The sequence below is a fragment of the Capsicum annuum genome, chromosome 3 (genome assembly GCF_002878395.1).
Source record: "Capsicum annuum cultivar UCD-10X-F1 chromosome 3, UCD10Xv1.1, whole genome shotgun sequence".
NCBI lineage: Eukaryota > Viridiplantae > Streptophyta > Magnoliopsida > Solanales > Solanaceae > Capsicum > Capsicum annuum.
The window spans coordinates 21,969,503-21,978,568 of record NC_061113.1 but is presented as its reverse complement, the minus strand read 5'-3'; positions in this window follow the sequence as shown (position 1 = coordinate 21,978,568).

Here is a 9,066-nt window from a genome sequence, read left to right as displayed (position 1 = left end):
ATCCTTTCTCCTCACATTTGCATATGATTTCTGTCGGCTTTGGGCTGCCCTAAGCCTCTTCCTGATCAACTAAACTTTCTCTAAAGCATCTAACACCAAGTCAGGCCCTTCCAAAACTATCTCACCTACCTCAAATCGACCAATTGGAGATCTACATCTCCTCCCATATAGAGCCTCAAATAGAGCTATCTGAATACTGGAATGATAGTTTTTACTATACGTGAACTCAATCAAAGGCATGTGATCATCCCAACTATCCTTAAAATCAACTACACACACTCTCAACATATCCTCAAAGGTCGGAATGGTCCTCTCTTCCTATCCATCTGTCTGAGGGTGAAAGGCTGTACTAAGGTGAACTTGGGTACCAAGACCCTTCTGAAAACTTTCCAAAAGTGAGGGGTAAACTGAGTACCTCTATCTGAGATGATAGATAGCGGAACACCGTGCAACCTAACCAACTCCTTAATATAGATCTTGGCATAATGCTCGACTGAATAAGATGTATGGACTGGTAAGAAATAGGCTGATTTGGTTATTTTGTCCACAATGACCTAAATTGAATTATGCTAATGATGAGTACGAGGCAAACCTGTCACAAAATCCATGTTCACTTCCTTCCACTTCCAAGTAGGAATACTGAACTCCTGCATAGACCCACTAGGCTTTTGATGTTCGATCTTAACATATTGACAAGTGGAACACTTTGCTATACACTCCGTAATATCCCTCTCCATACCACTCCACCAATAGATTTCTCGTAGATCGTGATATATCTTTGTGGCCCCTGGATGAATAGAGTAATGTGCACAATGCGCTTCTATAAGAATTGACTGTCTCAAATCATCTACACATAGTCTACCCTGGCAACGCAACACACCATCTTTCCTTTAGGAGAAAACCTCTACTTTCTGATCTCTGACTGACTTCTTCAACTTAACCAGATTGGGATCCCTTTCTTGTTTTTCTTTCACTTCGGCAACCAAAGAAGATTTCGGACTATTTTGAACCCATACACTACCCTCAGCTGAATCAACCAAACGAACACCTAATCTGGAAAGCTGATGAACTTCCCTAACTAACTTCTTCTTGTCATCCTTAACATGAGCAACACTACCTATAGACAATCTATTTAGGGAATCTGCCACTACATTGGCATTGCCTGAGTGGTACAAAACACTCATATCATAGTCTTTTAATAATTCTAACTATCTCCTCTGATGTAAATTTAAATCCTTCCGTGAAAACACATACTGCAAGCTTTTGTGGTCTGTGAACACATCAACATGCACCCCATACAAATAGTGTCTTCAAATATCTAAGGCAAACATAATATCTGCTAGTTTAAGATCATGAGTAGGGTAATTCTTTTCATGAGTCTTAAGCTGTCTAGAAGCATAAGCTATAACATTACCTTTCTTCATCAAAACACAACCCAATCTAACTCTGAAAGCATCGCAGTACACAATAAACCATCTGAACCATCAGAAAAAGTCAAAATTGGGGTTGTGGTGAGTCGAGTCTTCAACTCCTGAAAACTCTTTTTATAAGAATTTGACCACTAAAACTTAACTTTCATTTGAGTCAATCTAAACATGGGGGATGAAATAGATGAAAACCCTTCAATAAACCATTGGTAATATCCAGGCAAACCCAAGAAACTCCTGATATCTGATAGAGAGATAAGCCTAGGCAAGTTTCTTACAGCTTTAGTCTACTGAGGGTCAACTCTAATGCCATCACCAAAAATATTATGGCCAAGAAAAACTACTGACCTTAGCCATAATTCACACTTACTGAACTTGGCGAATAACTGATGAGCTTTAAGAGTCTGCAATACAATTATGAGGTAGTCTGCATGATCATTTTCATTGTTGGAGTGGACAAGAATATCATCGATGAAGACTATGATGAACATGTCCAAATATTGCTTGAATACTCAGTTCATCAAGTCCATAAAGGTTGTTGGGGCATTTGTGAGACCAAAGGACATGACTAGAAACTCGAAGTGACCATACCGAGTTCTGAAAGCTATTTTTGGAATGTCACATTTCCTGACTCTAAGATGATGATAGTTGGATCTGAGATTTATCATGGAGAAATAACTGGCACCCTGAAGTTGGTTAAATAAGTCATCGATTCTGGGAAGTGGATATTTATTCTTGATGGTGACTTTGTTCAACTGACGGTAATAGATGTACATTCTAAGGAAATGACTTTATTACGCACGAAAAGAACTAGTGCGTCTATGTAATGACCCGATACTACCCCTAGTTGTTACACGGTACTTACGGTCTTAAGGGACCACAGTCTAACCCATGAACTGGTACTTACTATGAGCACTGAATAATATAATCATGAATGCGGAAGAATAACTAAAATGTCATAAGGTTTTAATAATGAAATAACTACTGAATTGAGAATCTGATAAAAATACTAAAATCTGAATAGCTAACTATAGAGTCTGAAAATCCTCTAAATTGGATACTGTGAGTTGATGGGACAGGCTCCTAACTAACTTTACTAACTACTGAGATAAAGACATAAAGTAATATAATCTATCCTCGGATCATGAGGACACACCACTACTATTGTACTGCTAATAATCTGAGAATCTAGGTGCAATCTGGGAATTGAGTGTCAGCACTTATGATATGAGATATCATAGCGCAAAAGAAAAGGTATGTGATCAGTACTTTGAATGTACTGGTATGCTAAATGAGGTAGGTTGATATGTATGGTCTCATAAATAAGAATAATATTAATTAACTGGACATGTATGTAAAGCATGGAGTACTGAATAAAGAGCATAGAATCTGTAGCTACTGAAAATGTATGAAAATCTGTAAATACTGAGGATGCATGACCAAGCATATAACATAAACTGAGTAAAATCTGTAAACTGAAATACTGAGATAACTAAAATATGTATGCTTTGGTCAAACAACACTAAGACTGAATAATTGAGTTGGGACTATAACTGAGACTATATCTGAGACTGTAGGAGGTATCATCTAATCGACATTCCCCAATTTGATCTAATTGGGGTCCAACCTGTAACCCCAGCTGGAAGGGTGTTAATACCGTGCCACGGGTACTAACAATGGTTGTTTGAATCCACTAAACTGATATAATATCCAAAGGACTAAAGGTTCAAGCCTGAACTGACGGGTGACCCCTGTGAGTTAGTCAAGCTAATCTAACAGGTGAATACTCATATCCTACAATGGAAATGTAGTTCTGGAGTATAGGAACTGCTACTAACGACTCTGCCTATCTGACAGAAAAGCTACCATCCCTACACTCACTCGGTGTTAAATCCTACTCTGAACTGAAAGACACTGAGATACTAGACTGTTCTGAGTGGAATAACTGATATCTAACTATTCTGATAATGCTTATAATATAATCTGAAGACTATTCTGTAATGTACTCGAACTAGACTAAATAAATAGTTATGATTTTCGAGTATTCAATACCCCCAGGAATCAAAACAACAATACTGAAAAGCAACTAATGCTTGAAGGCCAAAACATGAAGGCTCTTATTAAATAAATCACTCTTGTGGGCATTTTATCAAACACTTGTACTTCATAGTTTAGTCAATTCATGGGAATAGTATAAAACTTGAAATAATGGTATGACTTCAATATTTATAACACTAAATCATGATATAATTCAAAGAATGACAATATTAAAACATGGGGGATTTGATAACAACGATAATTCCATTAAAGTATCGTATAAAATCAACATTCATGGAAGTTCATGGAGATTCATAGTTTTGAATCACAATTTAATATCATAAATGTTGAAAAGATAATAGATTTGTAATTAAAACGGATACTTGGACTCCATGGATGAACATCTAACATACTTGGAATGATGAATTTGGAAGACTTGATGAAGAGTTCTTGAGATTTGACCTTGATTCTTGAGAGCTAGGGTTTCTTGTTTTTGAAAGATGGGATTTTTAATTTAAGAGAAAGTGAATAATGATGAGTATTTAGGTTAATTAGGGGTTAAATTTCATGTTTAGGATGAGTTTAGGGCTTAGAAAAAAGACCCAAATACCCTAAAACGAATTTAAAAACACAAGCTAGAAACTAAAATCTCAATTTTTAGCCTTAGCGCAATACGCCACTATCGTGCCAAGCTACTGGAAAAGGGACAACTGGAACCTGTACAAACGCCTCAACGCACCACCATCGCAGTAAGCCTGTGGATGCCAATTTGGTCATCTCCGTGACGCGCCATGATCGCGGAGGCCTACTGGAAATTGACAAATAAGAAATTAGCCTGCTCCGCAATGCGCCATGATCGCGGAGTCACACTGAAAATAGATAATTGTCATGTGGGCTGCCTACGCGATACTCTAAGGGTTAAAATAATAATATTTTGTGACTGAAACTTAAAATCACCATAACTTCTTACCCGGTTATCGGATTTGGGCAAATTTTATATCATTTGAAAGCTAATTGAATTTCCTACGCAATGGCAGGCTCTAAACTAAAAAATAATGAGTGTTTCAAAAATTTTATATACAAATACTCATGTATCGGGACTTATATTATGCTAGGAAAATACGGGGTGTTACAGCCCCACGGAAAAATGCTGGGCCTAATGAATCCCTTGTCAAGGAGGTCTTTCAACTGTTCTTTCAAATTTTTGAGTTTGGCTGGAGCCATTATGTATGGAAGAATTGAGATAGGCTGGGTATCTGGAAGAAGTTCTATTCTGAAGTTAATTTCCCTTTTGGGAGAAACTCCGAGAAGATCTTCAGGGAACACATCTGGAAATTCCCTTACTACTGAAACTGACTCAACATAGGAGTATCTGAATTAGAGTCTTTGACTTGAACAAGATGATAAATACATCCCTTGGTTATCATTCTTCTAGCTCTAAGGTACGAAACAAGCTGACCCCTAAGCGTTGTAGTACTACCCCTCCATTCAAGGACTTGTTTATTTGGAAACTGAAAAGTAGACAACTTTATTTCTACAATCAATTGAAGCATAGCATGAACGGAGCCAATCCATGCCAAGCATGATGTTAAAATCCATCATCTCTAACTCTACAAGGTCTACTGAAGTAACTTTTTGAGACACTATGACCGGGCAGTTCTTGTATACCCGTCGGGCTATGATAGACTTACCCACTGGAGTAGACACTGAGAAAGGCTCCACTAAAATTTTGGGACTGACTCCGAAGTTGACGGCTATATAAGGGGTTACAAAAAAAGAGAAGCTCCAGGATCTAATAAAACATATACATATAAATGAAAGACCTGTAACGTGCCAGTGACCACATTAGGAGAACTTTTCTAATCCTGTCGGGACTGAAGTACATAAAATATGTTTGGGCGCTGCCCACTGGTGGCACTCAAAGTGGCGCCCTGATGAGTTGGGTGACTTACGGATGCTACTAAAGAGTTAGCCTAACCCTGTTGACGATCATTCCTACCTTTCCACATACCTATCGGATATTCCTTCAACCCATGGCCAAGATTTCAACATCTAAAACACATATTGCTGCCAGCCCTGCACACACGTTGATGATTTCTTCCACACTTCTGGTAGAGAGGATTAGTGCAGGTACTACTTACACTGCCCTGGAACTTAGAGGTTGGTGCCCTATCCTGATTATTATTTCTAAATTTTGGCACAGGTGCACTAGAGATGGAGATGGAACTGAAGATTTTTGGCAAAATTGAGGACGATTATCACCTTCTGATCTCAGCTGAGAAAAATTAAAGCTACCTGTTCTAACCCTCTTGTTCTCCCTTTCTCTCTTTAGCCTTCTCATCTTCAATTTGTTGGGCATGCACCATCAACCTAGACAAATCTATATCTTTGATCAATATTGCGGTCCTACACTCCTTGACCACACTATTAGATACACCCGACATGAACTTGCTCATCCTAGACCTATTATCAGCCACCACATGAGGAGCATACCTGGCTAGCTGAGTAAACTTAAGGAAATACTCCTTTACACTCATTTTGCCTTGCTTCAAATTAATAAACTCTAACACCTTAGCTTCTCTCAACTCCAAAGGGAAGAATCTATCTAAGAAGGCTGCAGCAAACTCCTCCCACTCTATAGGCCATGCATCTGCGCCTCTATTCCCTTTTTACTGCTTAAACCAGGTGTGAGCTATATCCTGCAGCTAGTAAGCATCCAATTTAGCACTCTCACTAGAATTCACTCCCATAATATTTTTTACCTTCTGAACCATGCCGAGGAATTTTTGCGGATCCTCTTCAGACTTGGATCCTGAAAATAGAGAAGAATTCATTCGGGTGAAGTCTCGAATTCTAGCTGCGGCGGTATTGGCCACTGGGTTGGCAGGGACTACAGCTGGACAAATGTTCTGAGCTGCTACAAAGTGAGCCAGAGTAATGAATGCAGCTCTGAACTCGGCATACGAAATATGCTCATTCAGGGGATCTTTATAAATGGGTAGAGGTGTTGGCTGATTTCTGTTTCTTCTTCCTTTAGTCTTTCTGGGAGGCATGTTTTGTAAATGGAAGGAAGATTAATTATATGAAGAGTTTAAGTTGAGATCATGCTCTTTCGCATGACATAAACACTGAAAGAAGAGAAACTTTTCCTAAAACGTCTTGTAGCCTCTTGTCCATAAGTGTGGCGCGCTACATACCCATGCATAAAACTCTACTTGACTTTCGGACTCTCTAGGACACTTTAGAACCTTAGGCTCTGATACCAATTTTGTAAGTTCCCGAGAGTACACCCTAGATGTCACACTCTTACGATCATAAGTTACCACAAGCTAACCCATGAGCTGGTACCTGTAAAAATTCAGAAATCAAAAAAAGAGGTCGTATGATTTTTTTTGATGGAACGTGTAAACTTTTTGCAATCTGAAAGTATGGAAAGATTCTTGTTCTAAATGGTGAAATAACAAACTAATTACCATATTTCGTGGGATATTATTTAGTTTTTACCATAAATAGTTAGGTTAATTGTTATATTAATGCTAGTTTAGTCATTACATCCCTTAAAACATGCTAATTAGTTTACCTAATACATATATTTGTAGGACGTATCTAACTTAGGTTATATGTATCTTCAAAGGATAAATGTTGGGATTTAATGAAATTTTGAAAATAGTTGAGATTATTAGTAAACATTAGTAAACACGTCGTTATATATGTAATTTTTCCTTTTAATTTCATGTCGTGATCAATTCATTTTTGGGCCGTTTTGGTCCATTTTTTAAAGGAGGTAGTTCAGATTTTTTTTTAGGCTAAAAAAATCGTTTTTGTTTTTTTTAAATATAATTAAATACAGTTATAACAACAACAACAGGCCCAGTATATTCCCACAAAGTGACGTCTGGGGAGGGTAAAATGTACGCAGTCCATACCACTACCTCCGAGGAAGTAGAGAGGTTATTTTCGATAGACCCTCGGCTCAAGATAGAGAATAGTATACCAAGGTCATAATGAGACATCAAACAGGTTGTATAGCATAACAAAAATAAGAGATAAAAAAATAAGAACACTAAGTCTCAAAAAATGGGAAATAAGAGAAATACGAACAATACGGAATATGAAATAAGAACATAGATACCCATGTGGTAGTAACATGCCCTCGCAAGCCTAAAACACCCACCACACCCAAACTCCCCTATCACCTAGCGATTACCTACACACTCACCCTAACCGTATACCCTAATCTGCGACCTACACACCTTCCTGTCTAGGGTCATGTCCTCAGTAATCTAAAGCAGTTCCATGCCATGCCTAATCACCTCCCTCCAGTATTTCTTAGGCCTACCTCTACTCCTCTTGAAGCCATCCACAGCTAGCCTCTCACACCTCCGAACAAGGGCATCCGGCCCCTCCTCATCATATGCCCAAACCATCTCAACCTTTCTTCTCGCATCTTGTCCTCCACCAAAGTCACTCCCACCTTCTCCCGGATAATCTCATTTCTAACTTTATCCTCTCTAGTTAGTCCACACATCCAACGCAATATTATCATTTTCACCACCTTCAATCATTGAATATGGGAGTTCTTGACTGGCTAACATTCCGCTCCATACAGCATGGCCGGACGAACTGCCACTCTGTAGAATTTGCCTTTAAGCTTAAGTGGCACCTTTTTATCACACAACACTCCCGATGTGAGCCTCCACTTCATCTAACCTGCGCCAATACGTTTAGTGACATCCTCATCAATCTCGCTATTCCCCTGAATCACAGACCCCAAATACTTAAAACTATCCTTCTTACAAATATCCTGAGAATCCAACAACAACACCACACCGTCCTTCTGACTCGAGTCACTAAAATTGCATTCTAAATACTCTATCTTGGACCTACTCAACCTGAACCCCTTAGATTCAAGAGTTTACCTCCAAACCTCTAATTTCTCATTCACCCCCTCTCCCTATGTCTCATCAATCAGCACTACATCATCCACAAATAACATACACCACGGTACCTCACCTTGAATACTCCACGTCAACACGTCCATCACCAATGCAAAAAGGAACGGGCTAATAGTCGATCCCTGATGCAAACCTATCTCGACCAAAAAATGCCCTAAGTCTCCTCCCGCCGTCCTCACTCGAGTCTTTCCTCCATCGTACATGTCCTTAATTGCTCTGATATACATCACCAGAACTTCTCTCATCTTTAAGCATCTCCAAAGAACCTTCCTAGGTACTTTGTCGTACGCCTTCTCCAGATTGATGAACACCATATGCAAATCCCTTTTCCTTTCCCTAAACTGCTCCACCAATCTTCTCACCAGGTGGATTTCCTCTATCGTCGAGCGTCCAGGAATAAAACTAAATTGATTCTCTCAAATGGACACTAACCTCTTCAACCTCCGCTCAACCACCCTCTCCCAAATCTTCATGTGTGGTTCAACAGCTTAATACCCCTATAGTTATTGCAACTCTGAACGTCACCCTTGTTTTTATATAACGGAATCAACGTACTCTATCTCTAAGCCTCAGGCATTCTCCCTGTCTTGAAAATGGTGTTGAACAAATCAATCAACAACCTTAAGCCTACCTCAGCATCATACTTC